The 19632-nt window shown below is 33.3% G+C and overlaps 1 protein-coding gene across 5 annotated transcripts in view; it reads left to right on the forward strand.

Annotated features, from left to right (window-relative positions):
- Positions 1-19632, forward strand: part of LOC115215943 (histone deacetylase 4) — a 335866-nt gene that overhangs the window by 245220 nt on the left and 71014 nt on the right. The window lies entirely within an intron of this gene.

The following is a 19632-nucleotide window of genomic DNA, read 5'->3' on the forward strand; positions in this document are numbered from 1 at the left end:
TGAAATAATAACATCTTCATTTCATTCTCTTCTTCTCTTTCATCATGCACATATTGTATTTGTACATACATATACACAACTGTACTTGCATACACATTCTCATATGCATATATGTATTTATACTCAAATACGCAAAAATAAATATTTTAATTCAACTTATGCTGAAAGTCATCCGAGTTTCATGGCTGGTCGCCAACAGATTTTTCTGCAAAATATGGATAGTTTATCCTGTTCATCCTATATTATTAGCATTATCTTGCGTTTGCTAATAAAATTATTTCCTTATCTGTATCTTTAAATATTTTAATGTTTATTTTTATATGAAGTTATGTATTAAAACAATTTAATGTTAACTGAAGGATCACTTGATACCTTTTAGTAGAGTAACAAATTTTGGAAGAAAAAAAGGTTGATAATGACTGCAGTTTTGGCTTACTAGTTGTCTGGAGACTAGAACTACAAGTGAGGTGAAACTTTGAAGTCACTGGCAAACTGTTACTTGTAAACACACACACACACACACACACAGAAATAAATAAATAAAAGTGCCTAGTTATGAAATTAATGTTTCCCTTGATTTAGAGAGGACCAAGAGATATAAATATTAATGGATAATTTTATTTTTTCAACTCTATATTGTGGTTAATCAAGTTTAAAATAAACTTTTTACATATTCTCTTTTTCTTTGTATGTATTTTATTTTTTAGCATTTGTAATTTTCTTCTGCTGCCAGACAAAACACTTTAAAAAAAAAATTTTCAAGTATTTAAAAGCATCCTCTCATTGTTAGTATTGCCACTTTTCAAAAATATTTTGCTTTCTAACATGCCTTATTTTATATATTTTTTTAATTGCCATTCTGGGGGAAAATGTTTTTTTCTCTATGTACTTGAAGTCCCCTACAGGCTGACTGGATGAAAGGTTGTCGACCATTGGCTTTGATATTTTGTTCTCCTGTTTCAGATTTTGGGGTTGGTTGAGAGGCAAGACAGTTTATTCTCCTTTTTTGCTTTTCGTTTCTGCTGCTCACCAAAAAATAAAGCTTTGATGCACTCACTTTGAATTTGGATTAAGTTGTTCCTCACCTTGTTACCAAAATTAGACTAACATTTTAATTCAGCATAAGAACAGCAGTTTTGAGGGAAGGGGCATTATTTGATTCCATTGACCCACCCTACCCCAAGTATTTGGCTGGTATTTCACCAACCCCAAAAGGCTGGAAGGGAAAGTGGACATCAGTGGGATGTGAGCTGATGTCAAAAACTGGAAGAAATCATAATCATCATCATCCTACGTCCATTTTCTATGCTGGCATGGGTGGAACAGTTTGACCGGAGCTGATAAAACCAGGGGCCACACCAGGTTTCATTGTCTTTTGTAGCATAGTTTCTACAGCTGGATGTCCTTCCTAATGTTAACCACTCCACAGAGTGTACTGGGTGCTTTTTACTTGGTTTCAAATTGTGGCACAAGGCCAGAAATTTTGAATGGTGTGGATTAGTTGGAATCATTGATCCCCCCCCCCAAATATTTATCTAATTGATAAGGTAAATGTTGGTCCTGATGGAATCTGAATTCAGAACCTAAAGAATTGGAAGAAAGGTTGTTAAGTATCTGCCACACTAACGATTCGACCAATTTGCTGGAAGAAATAATTCTTTCCTGTATTGGTACAAGGTCTGAAGTTTTAGGGGTGGGGACTAGTTGATTGCATTGACCCCAGTGTTTCTCTGGTACTTCTTTTGTCAACCCCTAAAAGGATGAAAGGCAAGATCAACCTCAGCAGAATTTGAACTCAGAATGCAAAGACGGATGAACTGGCACTGACCACTTTTTCCTGGGGCGCGAATGGTTCTGCCAGTTGGTCACCTTCTGCTGGAACGAAGAATGTAAGACTTATTTCTTATGAATCTGCCAGCTTAATCACCTTTATTATCATAATAATTAAAATAATACTGTTGTATTGTGGTCAGCTCCAGTTTTCGTTGGTAGAACCTGTGAAGTTGAAACATTTATGAAGTTCTGAGACAAGAAATGAAAAGAAAAAAAAAAGAAATGACAAGTAGTTCAAATACAAACTGAGTGTAGCAAACTATAATAATACTGTGTGACTATGAAATAACTTCTTTTCAGATTATCATTGTGTTATGGCTACACAGACATACAATATAGCTATACATACATACATTTGTATGTGTGTGTGTGTATATATATATATATATATATATCTAATTGAAGTTCTGTTGAATTAGGTCCTTAAGTTGAAGTGCCAAATCAGTCAGGTATTCCTGCAGTTGATGATGGCACTGCATTTAAATCGATGTAATGATTGCATTGATCAATTAAATGGAGCCGCTTGAAACGGTCGTACTGCATCACTACTTGATATCCTGTTGCTTATTTTGATTATACACACACACATATATATTAACATTTCAGACTCTCTAATGAAGACTAAGCAGGTCAACATTCTTTTTGTTAAAGAATTATTTGTGTATGTATATATATAATGTAATTTCTGTGTGCCCTACTTGTACATACTCATTGTTTACAAAATAAATTGCTGCCATTTTATGGGTCTCCTGTGAATTGTACTTGCAGCTTATAAGTAAATCTATTTTTGTCTTTAGCTCTTCCATTAAATTCCAGTTCTGTTTTCAGATTTATTCTCATGTTTACCTTTTACACCAGTTAAACATTACAGCTTCATTATGGCACAGCTTCTATTTAGGGCCAACACTGTATTTTTATGAGATGTGTATTGAAAATTACTAATGTTCATCACTAAAACTTTATACCACATCAACAACTAATTAACAGGATTTATTTGTAATTTGTTCATAAGATTAAAAAAATATCGAAATATTCCTCAAATTTTAAGAGTTTTAAATATATTGAATGTAATAAATATAGAAATAAATGAATATGTAATGAAACATATATATGTAACAGTGTGTATTTCCATACCACAGTTGACTAAATCCTGTATAAACAAACTGGAGTTTATTGATTTTTTGTTTGGAAAATTATGATGATAGAAACCATTTATTACTTTTAATAGGACTTAGAAATTAATAATGTGCAATAAATTTTTTTGTGTGATCAAATTAGGCAAGTTGTTCAAATAGTAGTGTGTGTGTGTCCAATAGATTAAGAATGCATCATTTACTCTCCCTTTTTTATGTTTTTGTTTTTAGTATGTGTGTGTGTGTGCGTAATTTTGACGAGTTTATCAGACATGCGTAAATAGAAATGAATGTGTGTTTGTGTCCAGATGAGTTGGTCTTATGATGTGATTGTAGGTTATCAGTGAGCCAAGCCTGTATTTCAACTGTTTCCCAATTAAAACATGCCTCTTGCATCACTAATTTCCATGAAAGAGGCTGCAATGTCACAATAACCCCATCTCTTTATCCTCTTCATCCATTATCTGTACAACATGTACTCACAGGAATCTGTGTATTTTAGCTATAGAATAAGAACTGTTTTGACTTCAAAGCTGGTTTGTTTCAGGAACTGTCATCAATTAATATAACCAATGCCAAAACAGAGAAATGGTGCCTGGGCAGCTCTCCAGCCTTGCCAGCTCCTCTCAAACAGTTCAACCCATGGCAGCATGGGAAACAGATGCTAAATGATTCTTCATCATCATCATCATTGTTTAACGTCTGCTTTCCATGCTGTCATGGGCTGGACAGTTTGACGCGGCACTGTCTAACAGACAGCTATCCAGACTTCAATTGTCTGTTGTGGCATGGTTTCTATAACTGGATGCCCTTCCTAATGCCAACCACTTAACAGAGTGTGCTGGATGCTTTTATGCAGCAGTGACACGGGTACATTTACACAGTGGCAGTATAGGTGCGTTTATGCAGCACAGCGCAGGTGCTTTTTATGTAGCACCAGCACCTGAAAGGTGCTGGTGCCACATAAAAAAAAAACCTGTGCTGGTAATGCAGAAACACACCCATACCAGTGGCACATAAAAAGCATTCTCTGTTATATATATATATATATATATATATATATATATATATATATATATATATTGTGAGAGTTAGAGGTTGGGAAACCAACCAACTAAGGGATAAGGGATAGTGCCTATCCAATATACTGCTGGTAGTGTACCCAATTATACCCAAATGCTGGTTATTGCAGGTTTTGGAACAAATACACACTGGAATGTCTACTGGATGATGTATGTCATTTTGTATCCTCTCCATTTTCTTATTTGCCATATATATATATTTGTATATATATGTGTGTGTGTGTGTGTATCTAGTAAATCCACTCACAAGGCTTTGCTCAGCTCAGGGTTATTGTAGAAGATGCTTGCCCCAAGATGACATGCAGTAAGACAGAACTCTGGAACCATGTGGCTGCAAAGCAAACATCATACATCCAGGCTTTGGTCCTGTTTTATTGAGAAAGAAACCAACATGAGAATTCTTCACATGAACACTAGCTTGTGTGTGTGTGTGTGTGTGTGGTATTTTGTCAGGAACAAAACCTCATTGAGGTATTTCTAATCAATGAATGGATATCTAGAGTAGAAACTTATTGCAAATGAATTGGGGGGGGGGCATCCACACCCCCTACCCGCCTTGTAAATTGGAAGATTCGTTAATTTTGTTCCAACCAGATTCTTCCAGTTAGATCAAAAAGATATTCTGGATGAAACTGGCTGGGAATTTTCTGCCATTTAGTTAGATATTCATTATAAATGTCTTTTATTCTCTCTGATTATCATGTCTTAGTTAGATGTGCTTATTGACTCAGAATAAAAGAATATATTCTAATTTGGCAATGTCTACTGAATCATGGAACCATCTTCAGTTATAACTTTGTACTGCAGCACTGTGTTCAATATCAAAGTTAGTTGTCTTTTTGTTGTTGTTTTTAGACTCTTCTCCTATTATGACAATGATCTCTGTTTCTTAAAAATATCCTGAATGTACAGGATCCGCTGTAACCCATTACTGCTCATCCTTGCCATCCTCACTGAGATTTACTTCCTCTACAAACCATATTTCTGTTCAACCCTTCCTTATTATGGCTGTATTTTCTTGGAAATCTCTCCCTTTCTATAATTTTCTTTTCAGTCACCTCCCCCCCCCTCAATCACTAATATTAAACTCAGTGAAGGGGGGGAGCTGGCAGAATCGTTAGCACATTGGGCAAAAATGCTTAACAGCATTTCACTTGTCTTCACCTTCTGAGTTCAAATTCTACTGAGGTCAGCTTTGCTTTTCATCCTCGAGCGCTGGGGTTCGATGTAATTTACTTACCCGTCCCTTCGAAGTTGCTGGCCTTGTGCCATTAACCCTTTCGTTACCAAACCGCCCAAAGCCGCCCGAAAAATATTTTGGTTTATGAGACCAAACCGCCCAAACCCGCCCGAATTTACCTATTCATATTTAAATGAGAATATCAGAGCAAATCTCTTCAGTACATTCGTGAAAACACGTATTATACTTCGTAAACAGTTCAACTACAGTTTTGTACAATGATCGAAGTGTAATTTTAATTCCGTGAATTTTGGGAGATTTTTTTCCGAAATTTGTTCCTATTGTGTTTTCAAAATTTGTAATTCTGACAAAAAATGGATACGAATTTCATTATATCAAGCAGCGAGTCAGAATTCGAAGGATTTTCTACTGAAGACCTTGATAAATCTAACTCTATGACTGAAAAAAAAAAGCACATGGTATTTGATAATGAATCTAATGTTTCATTTTCCGAAAGTGAAAACAGTGAATCTGAAAACGAATTGGCACCTGAATGGAGTGAAAATTGAAAAACTGTTTCTTTCGGTGATTTTTCTGAAGAAACTGGACCAAGCCACAGACTTTCCCAGAAGGGTAAAGCCTTAGACTATTTCTATTTACTTTTTCGAATGAGCCCATTTGAAATCATTACGACGAAAACGAACCGTTACGCTAAACGTAAACAAAGCGAAAGAAAGGATAGTTTGTTATTTCCCACAACCTTAAATGAAATTAAGACTATTTTGCCGTAAATATTATTATGGGTATCAGAAAGTTACCCAGAATAACAAATTCTATAGTAAAATTTTGTTGTATACCCAATTGAATATTAACTAATAACCCATTTTCTATAGCGATGTTTGAACAAAATTTTAATAATTTTATATTTTGTTGAATTTACCTGTATCTACCTGCAATTAGAGTCACTTTGTGACAAAAATTATAGTATAGAATTGGTTGAGAATATTTCATTAAATTATCTTCCAAAAATCAGATTAATATATCGATAAATAAAAAAGTTATAGTTGTTTAATGAAACCAGACTAAATTTATGATTACGTTAGAAATTAATTGAAACACATAAGGGGTGTAATTTGGTCAGAAATATAGTAACGAAAGGGTTAAATTAAAATACCCATATGTGTATCATACTTAATGTATATACATTAAGGCATGATTTTGTGGTTTTTGTCTTAGAGAAAATCTTTTCATAAACATGTGTCAGTTTTCTGATATGTATTGTATTTTTAACATATATCTATGAAGACATTTTCTCTCAGACAAAAACTATGGCATCAGGCCTTTCAACAACATATGATACACAGATGACTAATAGTAAGATCTCAATCTGAATAGAAAACCTTATTAACCTCATTAGATATCACCAATTCCCCAGTCTCAAAGAGCTACAATTACTACTCGCTTTCTTTTCATTGCTTATAGATATGTGGCCATCTCAAAAAATGTGACAGGTTTTTTTTTTTTTTTTTCTTTAAGGGACCTTAGTGGTGTATATGAAACCGTTTGAAATCACAGGCTTAGTTCACTGAAAAATGACTCTGAAACTAATCAGTGTACCCACACACCAACAAAATAAACAACAAATTGATCTTGTCGCTGTGCTCTATTTCCTTTATTTATTTTTAATTAAATCCATAATCTCTTCTTTGATTTAATCCAAAGTTCATTTTCTTTTCTATTTGTAAATAATTATGAAACCTTTATTAGTCTCATATTCCTTAACGGATTTCGTCTCTCTCACTCTACTTATTTTTACTGCTTACTCTTCTACTGTTTTCTCTTTTCCAGAAAGTTTTCACTTTTGTTTTTTAAAAGCATTATCACTGAATAATTCATGCTTTGTTCTACATTTCAGTTGTGACGTTATTAACAGACACAACCTTTTTATTCTAGCTGTTGATGTTCCACGTTGGAAAGTGAAAATGTCATTTGTTGTAACAACTTATTGAAAGTGTTTGTGCTGTATAAATATTCTTCAGTTCTTAATTTAAGAGATTAGGAATTATGTACGTTATTTACATTTGATGGATATTTGTCCTCATCTTTTTTGTTGTTAACACAACGCTTCAGCTGGTGTACCCTCCAGCCTTCATCAGGTGTCTTGGGCAAATTTCAAACCTGGGTTCTCATTTCTAAGGCATTCTTTACTTTATTTTATCATTTAGTTGGAATGGTAATTGAAATGAAGTCGGTGCATTTCATTAGCAATGTGGTAACAAAATGGTCAAGAGTGTTACAGCATTGATCAATAATTTCATTATCGTTTGTGAGTTCAAATTTCACCAGGAGATCCTTTCTTCAAGTTTGAAGCTATCAGAATGGATTGATAAAATAGGTTTTAGTAATAAATTATGGCTAATTTGATCATCATCTCATTCTTTTCTTAAGAAAAATCCTTGTATTTAAATATAAATTAGTTTTGCTTCCAGTTTTCTGTCGTGACAAGCATTATCAATTTGGTTTTGATGTAATTTTAAAAGTAATAGCTGAATTAATATATTTGAATGGATATTGCATGGAGAGCAGATCAAGATACCTAGAGATGGTGGAGACAGGGACAGGGACAGGGGCAGCGGTTGCTGCTCTTATTGCTGAGAAGTTGTAACCGAGTTGTTGCTGACTGAAAGAACGGAGACTGTTTATTGGTGCCACAGAGCAGATAGAGCAAGCTTCAGTGTGCATTTGTGTTACTGTGAAGACTCTACTTGCATTTCAACAATTTGTACAGGAGGTGTACCTAACAAAAAGGAAAAAAAAAAGTTATCCAGCATTTCAGAATGTTTCAAATTGAGTAAAACTGATGCCAAGATGAGAATTTGGTTAAGTTTGCTTTGTTATGACACATTTTTGAATTTGGTTTCACTGGGGAGCATTTTCGGCAAGTGTTTTCTACCATATCCTCAAATTGACCAAAGACTTGTGAATAAAATTTGGTAAGTGGAAACTGTGATGAAGCCTTTAGGAAGGGCTACTTCCATTCTTGGGCAATAGATCTGATTCATAATCCAATTTAACACCATCACCTGATCCTTCGCTGACTTTCGTGGTGGCGACTCTGTTGTAAGCCTTTGGATCAAGACTCCAGCTAAAGATAATTTCCTATGTTAACCCATCAGTCCCAGAAAGCCCTGAAAAGGGTTATGGGCACCACCTCTTCTCCTGATTAAGCTATTCAAAATAAAAAGAAGAAGAATGGCCTTAGTCTGTATGTGGAATTTTTGCTATGAAATGTGAGATGAATTAATAAAAACATTATCAGTAACTAAGGCAGTGGTAAATTAGTTTAAAAACATTTATTAATCTGTTCTTAATAATTCAGTATTTTTAATTGTAACTGTGCAGCTGAAATTGTTAAGAGGCTGAGAGAACTTTTTGAAGATGCAATTTTGGCAATTGCACGTGCACACACACACATACACGCACAAAACATGTTGTAATGAAGGAACGTTGCATGTTCTTCATGAACTGAAGATGGCAGATCACTTCACAACATGTCACTCAGGTTGTTGTGAATCTTGCAAGTTTTTATTATATGAAACAGACTTTTATGACATGTTTCAAGTCAAATTTTGTTGTTGTTTAACCCCAGGCCAAGTCTAATATAGTAGATTTGTGATCAGAGGTATTCCTGTTATGTCTAGTGTGTTCTTTTTTTCTTTTTTTTTCAGTCATAATGTATCTAGGACAACCATCTCCAATGTGTTCTTTGTTCTGGTTGGTTCAAAAAGTCTGTTGTGATTTAGGGAAGTGTTGAATAGATGCCTGTCAGTTTATAGTTGATGCTTCAGTTCTAATTCCATTAATGATGATTTTTGCTAATCATTCTCATAAAGTTCGTCAAATAAGAACTCGGATTAAATTCAGCTATTAATTATACTACACCTATTATTAAAACTAAGTTTTGTCTCAAGGAGAAAAACTCAGTCTTCATTAGTAATTATCATTTGTCCAAATTTTCTCTGTCTCTTTCTTTTAAAAAGCTGCAACTTATATACATTTCTCTGGAATATTCAATCTGACCACAGATTTCTTTTTTTAGGTTCTAAAATATTTTTCTTACAATTGAAGTTAACTTGTAAATGTATTAACCATTCAATAGCCATACCATGTCTGAAACTGGCAACAAGGTTAGGTTTACTCTGAGATTGAATAAAATTAAATAAATATAAACCATTTGTGTGAATTGTTTTTGTTGTTTCATATTAATATGCAGCTTGTGTATAGAGTTTGATGGATAGTTTTCAATTTCAAGCCTCCCTGCCTAACCTTTGTACACCCAGGACTCAGTTGCCTTTCCTTAGGCCTGTCCATGTAGTTGTTTTAAACAAAATACCAAGCAGCAGATTTTGGTTTAAAATCTATCACATTTTGTTAGTTTAAGTAAATGAAAATATTTTCTTACATAGTCCGATGTATAACATATTTGAGTTAACATTCCTTTTTACTTTTAACATTTATTTCCAGCAATCCTAACCAATATTAATGACTTATATTGTCTTTATTGAATATATTAATATTTATCTGATATATTAACACTTATCTAATATTTTTATTTATATCATCCAGGTATATTTGTGCTGCTTTGATATTCAGCTTAACTTAAAACTTGAGATGCTCTTGTTCATTTTCATTTTATGGAATTAATAGCATTCTACCTTCTCCAGCCTTTTTGAAATTTTCTCAAAAATGTTAACTTACTTCAGTTTAGTATTTGCATATTTTAATCATGAATTTTGTAAAAGATCAAACATCATATAGAGATAAAAACAGATGCTGTATCATAAGAGTATCATTAGCGTACGTGCTTAAATCTTCAGAACTGACTTTCTAAATGGAACATTTTGTCATTGGTTACAAATGGACAACTTCCTTGTGTTTTTTTTCTCACCAGTGGCTGATAACGAGTTAAGCTCTATGGTTATATATTGAGCACTAATATCTGGATAAATGGTTCAGTAATTACTAGTTGAAATATCTTTTGTTTTTGAATGAGTAGTATTTATATGAATATAGTTCTATTAAAGCTTAGTCAATGTTTTAATATTTCTTAACTGGTTTAATAGTGATCTGATGATTGTATTTGAAACTTCATTACTGACTTATAACTATTGCTATGGTATATTTCAACATTTCACCATTGACTTATCCATGTTTTAGCCCAACCCACATATGAATGGTGTCCTCATTTATTACACTTAAAATCATTGGAATAACCTTTCAGCTGGTCTCTGTCAATTTAATTTGATTGATGATATATCAGGAACCTTCCCCAAACTTTTCTTATTCAATTACATTTACTGCCGCCCTGAGAATCTTCATATCAGCTATTGTTCTTTCATACAAATTGGTCTATCCTCTCTTTATTTTTTCAACAGTATCCTGGTTTCCAGTCTCTAAATATAGGCTCTTCTCTTGTTAAATACCTTCATTCATGCAACTGGCCAGTCCTTTCATGAGCTGCCATAGTACAGAGAATTAAAATTCTAGTTTCTGTAGAGTGAAGCTAATCTGGGCCATATTTAGTTCCTAAACTGGTTCATACAAATTTTAGAACTAATAAAGCTAAGTTAAGAAATGTTAACAATACTGTGACATTTGCTACAGCTTAATCTTAACCTTTTCAATACCAACTGAACTGAGTCTGCCCCAATTTCCTGTTTTCAAGTGATCGAAATTAAAATCTTCCTTCAAGATTTCCTACTAATTTATGTTCCAAACACCAGCTTAATAACGACCAAAGTCATTTTATTAAATTCATTATCTTCAAAATTAATCGAAACAAAAGTATTGCATTTCAACAGAAATGTGGTAAGACAAGCATTAATATGGTAGGCATTCTTGAGACGTAAGCCTTGTTGTTGATATCAAACTCAACATTTATGCTTTAGTGATTTGCCATTTTAACATATGGTAGCACATAAGTGAAAAATATTTAGAGCTGATATAACTTGATACTCTCTCTCTCATCTCATTCGATACCCTGACCCCAATGTTTGTTTTGTCTGTCCTTGTATCATCCCCTCTTTTTCTCAACCTTATGGTGAATAAAGAAATACTCTCTCTCTCTCTCTCTGTTTCTCTTTATTTTTAAAACTATTATAAATTATTTTAAATATTTGCATATGATGCTAATGATGTTGGCAGTGATGATGTTGAATCTATAGATTTGCAATCTGTTGGATTCTATATTATTGTGGTGTGTGTGGATTTGTGCATGTATAAGCTATGCTCATGTATGTGTGTTCTGTTGTCAAAGGTTACTCCTCAAAATATGGGGTTGGTTTAGTTTGTCTGACCTGATAGGTTTGAAGGTGATTTATGAATTTTCTCTGGGTTAGAAATCCTCACCCACTTGAAGGGTACATATAGGTGTGTTTGGTGTTTGGCATATTGGCAGCTGTAGCTTTGTACAGGGAACACTTGCTCTTAGCAGCAGCATTTCTTATGTTTTTTGCTGTTTTGGTACCATTGTAAGTCTGGCTACATAATTTGTATTGGTTTTGGACAAGCAATCACAATGTTGAGGTTATTAACGGCTTTTAAGCGGGTCTCGAATTTTTCACTCCCATCCCCCCACCTATATGCCCAGGCCATTTCACCTGCATGGAGCATGCTGGTTATTGAATAACTTGGGATGTTGGTTTGCTGAGGTACTCCGGTGAATGTGCAGGATGCTGTGGAGACACCTGGTGTGAATATGCTTGAGAGGTCTTGTCTGTTCTTTACAGACAGTGCAGTGGACCTTTAGTTTGGTGGAGAAGTGGATTCCCCTGTGCTTCAATACATTCTCTTGCAGTATTCTGAAGACCGTGCTGGCTTTGGAGATCCTGTTGTTAACTTTTTCAAGAGTGTACTGCTGAGCTAGGTGACCCTATCAACAAATGGGGTAGCCCCCTACCCCATTTGTCATGACTTGTAGCTTATATAATATATATATATATATATATATATAACATGATTTCTTACGTAAGCATAAAGCCTGAAGATTGGAGGAGGGAAATACTTCATTATATCGACCCCAGTGTATGACTGATATTATCAACCTCCCAGAAGAATGGAGGGCAAAGTTATCATCTTGAGGATTTGCACTCTGAACATAAGTAGCTTGGAAGAAATATTCTAATGCTCTCTCTCATACATCAGTGCACTTCGCCTTATCATCATCTTCACACACACAATCATCTACCAAACATACATGCCAATATGCTTTGTTCACTCTCATTAGTAGTAACACTACATTATCACTGTCTCCTTCTATTCCCTTACACATTAATTTTCCTACACGCACACACACACACACACACACACACACTTTGAGTATTTCCATTATCCTTACTTTCTTTTGCCCTTCCTCCACCTCTGTTGGCTGAATAAAGCCATTCCTTACACTTTTACCAAATCTGCTGCCATTTTTTATCTACTTAGCTGCTTTTACTATAAATACTGTTTTTCACATACCCTCCCCCCTTTAATGTTCCAGTCGAGGGACCACTGTCTCATGTGTTGAATTCCTCACAGCATAATGTCATTGCACTCTTGTTCAATGCTTTCCAATCTGGGAAATATCAGCACAAAAATAATTAAAAAAGAAGTCTTTTACATTTGTGTAATTCTTCTTTCTTAATCGTTGGACAAGCTTAAAACCATCTTTTTTTTATTATTATTAAAAGTGGCAATTATTTTGCTCTTTTTTCATCCACACAAGGAGGAAGTGTTGTACTCTCCACCACTCTTAGAAAAAACTCTCCTCTTGTTTGTCGTTTTCTGGGTTTTTTCTTGAGACTTTTAGGATGGACACACACACACACACACTCACACACACAGATAATAAATGTAATTATTGGTATTTTAAGCATTATAAAATATACGTTTCAGTGAACTTGGCATTACTACTCAAGGCAATTAGTCAGAGGTTGCATAATACACTTGACTCACTTCTTCAGCATTGTCGGTGAAATGTATGGAGTGTAGAACTTTTGACATGAATAGCACCTTGCTGTGCACTTTTATATTGTGCTGTGTGTGTGTGTGTGTGTGTGTGTGTGTGTGTGTGTAGACATAAGGTAGTAAAAAGTTGCTGGTTATTTTACAAATAAAAAACTTTACAGGATTCCATTCTGTTGGTGGTGTTTGTCACAAGTGTTAGCTTGTATTTCTTAGAGCATATACCTGTGTTTAAAGTTTCTAATTTAATATATTTGTCTTGGCTTGTTACTATTTCCATCAAAAATAGTTTTCAAATTTTGTGTAGAAATTTTAGCCTTTACATTAAAATTTTAATCATTAGTTAATTATTTTTGAAATGAACTCGAAAGCAAGAAAAAATTAACGGAAAGCAAAGAAAACACCAAGAGGTTAGTTATATGTACTCGTCTTAAATTTCTGCTTTTCCCTCCAGCCCCACCACCACAATCACTGCTTTCCATTCTATTTCTGAAATATTTAATGTACCATTGTCTTTTTTTTTTTTTTTACTTTACTTTCTCTCCCCTCTTTGAATCTCAGGTAGGTCTTATGATGATGGTAACTGTTTCAATTTTCTTTGTTTTCACTCTTCTATCATGGTATCATGTTTCAGAGACATAAAAATGACTGAACTTTGGTAAGAATAGCTTTTGCATTATTATTATTATTATTTATTATTATTATTATTATTATTATTATATTATTATTATTATCATCATCAATTATTATTATTTAACTATAGTTATATTTTCTGTTTTGAACGCTCTAAGTTTCATGCATTCCAATGAAGAACTTTTTTTTAATGTTTATTAGCAACAGAGATAATATTTCTCCCCATTCAAATTTGGATGTTCTGTTAGAACAAACTATACTGCAGCAGAGACCCTGAGAGAATCCCTCATACTGGCTTTCGGTGCAAAATTTGCTTTTGTTTATATGGCATGATCTGCTGGTCTCACATCTCATTTCATGTAATACTGATGGTTAATAACGTCTGTAGTATTTATGAATAAAATTCTCAGCTTCAAGTAATATATATATATATATATATATATATATATATATATTATGTGTGTGTGTGTGTGTGTGTGCATATATATATATATATGTGTGTGTGTGTGTGTGTGTGCATATATATATATATATATATGTGTGTGTGTGTGTGTGTGTGCATATATATATATATGTGTGTGTGTGTGTGTGTGCATATATATATATATGTGTGTGTGTGCCTTGACCCGAGCTTAGAATGGGGCTCACCCCTTTGAGCTGGGAAATGAATGGAATGCCTGGTGTGTGTCTTGTTGTGGCTACCCACTCCTAAAAAAAAAACAAAATGAGGAATAGGCCTGGATATATGATATGAAGTTACATATCTACACACCATACTTCAATATCTACATACCATATCTCAATATAGTCATACAAACAAGAGTGTACATTGTACCAAAAAGCCAGTATGAGAATTTCCGCCGTGGTCACTGCCACAGTAAAGTTTGTTCTAATAAAACATCCACGTTTAAGTAGGGAGAAATGTGTGTTTATGGTATGACTGTTATTTTCACTGCTACTAAAGGTTAGCTCACAGTTCTATACTAATTTCGTAACTTGGCAGTGACATTTGTTTTCAAAATAATTTTTTTAATAGAAACTAAGAACAATAAAATGCAACCAAAGATGTTGGAATCTGGTGTGTGTTATGGCTTGCTTTAAGCATTGTTATCTCTTCTTGTCTATGTGATTGACTTAGTTCTGAGAAAAACTTTCAAGTTGGCTATTTTCAGGAAGTTTTATCAAACATAATAGATCTTCTACATGTTGTCCAATTCTTATCCATAACATTTTGTTTTCCTGTATTTTAGATTCTTTTAGGATTTGCTAATCCTAACGAGTTACCATTGTTGTTGACTGGTTTTTAATAATTATGGAAATTAGCTGAGCCAATTCTTGTTTTAGTATTCCTCTAGACATTCTCTTCTTTAAAAGTATTTTCCACTAGTGCACTCACCATTAACAATTCAAATGTTAAAATTAGAATGAAAGTATTTCTTTAGAAATCTTTGCAAAGAATAATAGCCTTATGTTAAGATTCTTCATGTTTTATTTTCACTTCTTCTGCAACCAATTGGTTGTGTCTTTTATTAGATGCATTTCTGTTTTTGTATAAGTTTCAAGTCATGATTTATTATCATTGCAATGTTAATCTTGTCTCTTAGTTTCCAAGCTTCATGATATTTTCAAATATATTTCTTAATAATTACTGGAAATTTAGTTAACTGGAAATTATGATTTCTTTTAATCTGCAGGATATTTATTGTTAGAAATTTTGTTATTCTTCTCTGTGGGCTGCCGTTCATTTAATTAGGAAACTGTATTATTAGTTCAGCATGAAAATTTGTTATTTTTGTAGCTTTTCATCTTGTAAGTTGTTCCCAGTTGTGCATATCTATTAATTAAAAGTTCTCAGATGGTTTCATCAATTTGCTCACAATATCACCTCAGAATATTTAATTTTAGAATTTACTTTATTGTGAGAGAAACAAACTAGTAAAAATAAATAAAAGAGACATTTTCTAAGAATAAGTCAGCTAAAAATGCCTGACAGGAATGAAGCAAAATGCTTTTCCTTGAATAGAAATTTTAATTTTATTTAGAATAGCACTCCAAATATCATGACGATTAATTTTTGTAAGAGATATTTCAGTTATAATTATTGGTTTCTATTTTTTGCCTTCTATGTAGTTGTTTAGAGGTGTTATATGAAGTATCTAAACTATTTTGAGAACATGCAATTTCCAGTTTCTTAATCCAACAATGACTGCTGATTCTCTGCGTGGAAACTCAGTCTTTATTTATTTATTATTACTTTTTTTTTTTTTGTTTCTTAATGCAGTTCTATTTGAGCAAACCTGAAGCTTTGAAAGACTTGATACAGTCAAGAAGAGTTTGCTGCTGCTGCTGCATGGTGTGTGCTATTAGGGGTCACTTGTAATGCATGGTTGTGATGATAAATTCTTGCTGCTGTTTTTAGGATCATTTGAATGCTATCTGAAGTTTAATGTGTGCCATTAGATTAGAAATCTGCTTACATTTGTTTATGGAATCGGTTTTTAGAACCAAGTCTGGTGATTGTTTCTTATGTTGTGATCAAAACTAACCTGGTCTGTGTGTCTTTCTTTAGTTTATATCTCACTTCAAATAATATTGATGGGTTAATAATGTCTGCAGTATTTATGAATAAAATTCTCAGTTTCAAATGATACATATGTTCTATGCCTTGACCTGAGCATAGAACGGGGCTCGCCCCCTTTGAGCTGGGAAACGAATGGAATGCCTGGTGTGTGTCTTGCTGTGGCTAACCCCTTCTTAAAAAAACAAAAAAGAAAAGTGAGGAATCGGCCTGGGTATATATGATATGATGATATATATCTACACACCATACCTCCATATAGTATGGAATGAGTTCCCCATGGACAGGCCACTGATATTAAATAAAGTGTGCAGCACAAATGGTGCAGCCAATTGGTACTTCCACTTCTTTGTAGCATTTCATGTGTATATAAGCAGAATGACTACTTATCTGACTGGAATTCATTAAGTGATGTAGACATTCCTGATGAGGGACACTAATAAGGGTCAAAACTTGAGTGAAGATTTTCCCCATTTTTTTTCAGTCTAGGTAAATAGGTAAAATTGACTTTTTTGTATGTCTACTATGTAGCTTTACATCTACAGTCATTTTTTTTAATTCTTAAACTACTTTTTGCTCCAAGTCGTTTGGCCAAATCAGTTTAAATGATCAATAGCCATGAAATTTATATTGTTTTTCATTAAATTTAATCTCAATTAAAACCCATTATTTAACCAATCAATAGGATCTTTAAAACTCTACTCACTCTCATCATTTATCAGATAGTTTGACTGCAACAGTTGGCTTGCAATATCTCTTTTCCCCATTATAAGTATTTCCGTTATTTATTATTCACAACTGAAGTTTGAAAATTTGTCCTTTATCTTCACTTAATGTGTTGTTTTTTTTAATGCATATAACACACACTCACATACACACACACACACATACACACACACACACACACAACACACACACACACACACACACACACACACATATATATATACTTACACACACACATGTATAATCTTATGTAGAATATTCAATCATTTTACTTATTTGCTAGATGTGATTCTAGTTCTTCAGTAATTTTCATTGGATTACATGGAATTTCAGTAGAGACTCTGTGATTGCTAGTGCCTATTTTGGTTTTGGTATTGTCTTTATTTAGTGTGAGTCAGGTAGCAGTAGACAGTGATGCAGCCCACTTAGTACACCTGTTTGTTTGTCTCTACACTTAAACGAACAAAATACAAATTAATGTATATTGTTCCAGTTTTAACTGCATTATCATTTTCTTTGAATAAGTTGCTTTCTTTTCTTTCTTCAGTTGAGACTTTATTTGTTTGATTTCTGTATAGTTAGAAAATTTCTTTCTGGCTTTCTCCTTTATGATGTTTTCTTTCCATAGAAATAATTATCTTCTTGTAATTTTTGGAAAATGGACACCTACCACTTAAACTAGATCCAGCTGTATGCACATTTTCTCAAGGAACTTTAAGACTGCCGAGCTCAAGTTGACCGTTTCCATTTGTGTCTCACTGTTGTGCCTGTACTCATTCTAGATTGCATGGTTGTTGCCAGATAGTTCCCTCCGTTTCTTGTGTGTCCTCTCTCCTTTTTTTTTCTCTCACTCACTCTAATTGTATTAAACTGTTACTGAAAAATGAAAATGTTAGTTTATCTATATTCTGTTTTGATTTAGTTTGAAAACACTCAACCTTATCAATTTTTTGATATTGCTAATTTACAGTTCAGAAAAGAAAAGAAGAAAAGAAAGAAAAACAAATTAGATTTCTCTCTTTAGTTTCACTACTTTTTAGCAAAAAACTGCTAGTTATTCCCCTCTGAGACTTTTAGAGTTCATTTGGCAAAATTGTTCTTAGTCTGTAACACTATTCCATTGGGTATTTTCTTGAATTATCGAAATCCTCGTCAATAAATATTTCTTTTATATTTTTCTACGTGGGTTTTATTTGATTTCTTTTCAAGAAAACAAAATTCTCATTTATCATCCATCTTTATGCTAATTACTCATTTGTCCTTGTCCATCTTCAGACATTTTGCTCCCTGGTGATTGATCACTATTCAATGCCTTTTAACAAAGACTCCAACAATTTTGACAAAAAAATATCAATTTTTCAAAGCCTTTTTGTTATCATTTATTTAATTTGAGAAATATTGCACAAATACTGAAATTTTAATTCAATTATTCATTTTATTTTTCTCAAAATCAATTTGTATTGATAGTTTTTTTTTTTGTTTTTAAATTTTTACTGAATATCTGATCTTTCAACAGCTTACATAAAACTAGACTCTGTTCAGCAACATAACATTGTTAGAGGGATCGAGCTGGAGCACTCGATATCAGAACAGCCCTGTCGTAGTTTGTTGCTTACTTTGCTGTTCTCAGTATTAACTTTTATCTTTACCTTTCACTCATCTCAAGTTTATAAAATAAATACAGCAGCACCATATTATGGTTCATTTCATTGATTTTTGCCTTTTACTTTAATTATGTAGTTTATACAAATGAAATAATTACTGTTTCAAATTTTAAGAGATTCTAATGATGTGCAGGATGCAATTTATTTGCAGCTTAATGAGTCACCAATAAAATTTATGAGATTTTCATCAAATGAGGATAACAATATGTAAACAAACAATTTTCTTTTTTTTCCTTAGGAATAACTCTTAGTTCTGGTGTATTTGTTATTGTCATCATTTTGATGTCTGCTTTTGCCTGTGAGCCTGGGTTGGACAGTTTATTTAGACAGGTTTTCTACAGCCAGATGTTCTTCCTGTCACTAACTGTCACCAGAAAGGTTCTCAAAGAATGGTGAAATGAAAGACACTGCTTGTATAACAGTGATACTCATTTACAACTATGACATGATATCAAGACAAGGAGACACATTCCTTTACTTGAATATGTGTTATTTTGCATTAGCTTTCTGATGTTGTCCTCAAAAAATACTAAACAGTATGTATAATGAGCAATCAACCAAACTAATTATTCTTCATTCCACTTAAGACATTCATTCTACATATTTCTTAAGATTTCTTGTTTGCTTTGTTTTTGTTAAAGAGTTTGTAGTTCATGCTGTCTATCGACATTGTTGGTGCTTGTTGAATGAATGGCAATGTTAACATTTTAATTTCTCCATCCATGATGTCCGATCGCTGTCACAGGATGCAGTAAAGTGTTTTCCTTTGTGTTCCATTGTATTTCTACATCCAAATGCA

The sequence above is a fragment of the Octopus sinensis genome, linkage group LG9 (genome assembly GCF_006345805.1).
Source record: "Octopus sinensis linkage group LG9, ASM634580v1, whole genome shotgun sequence".
Classification (NCBI taxonomy): Eukaryota; Metazoa; Mollusca; class Cephalopoda; order Octopoda; family Octopodidae; genus Octopus; species Octopus sinensis.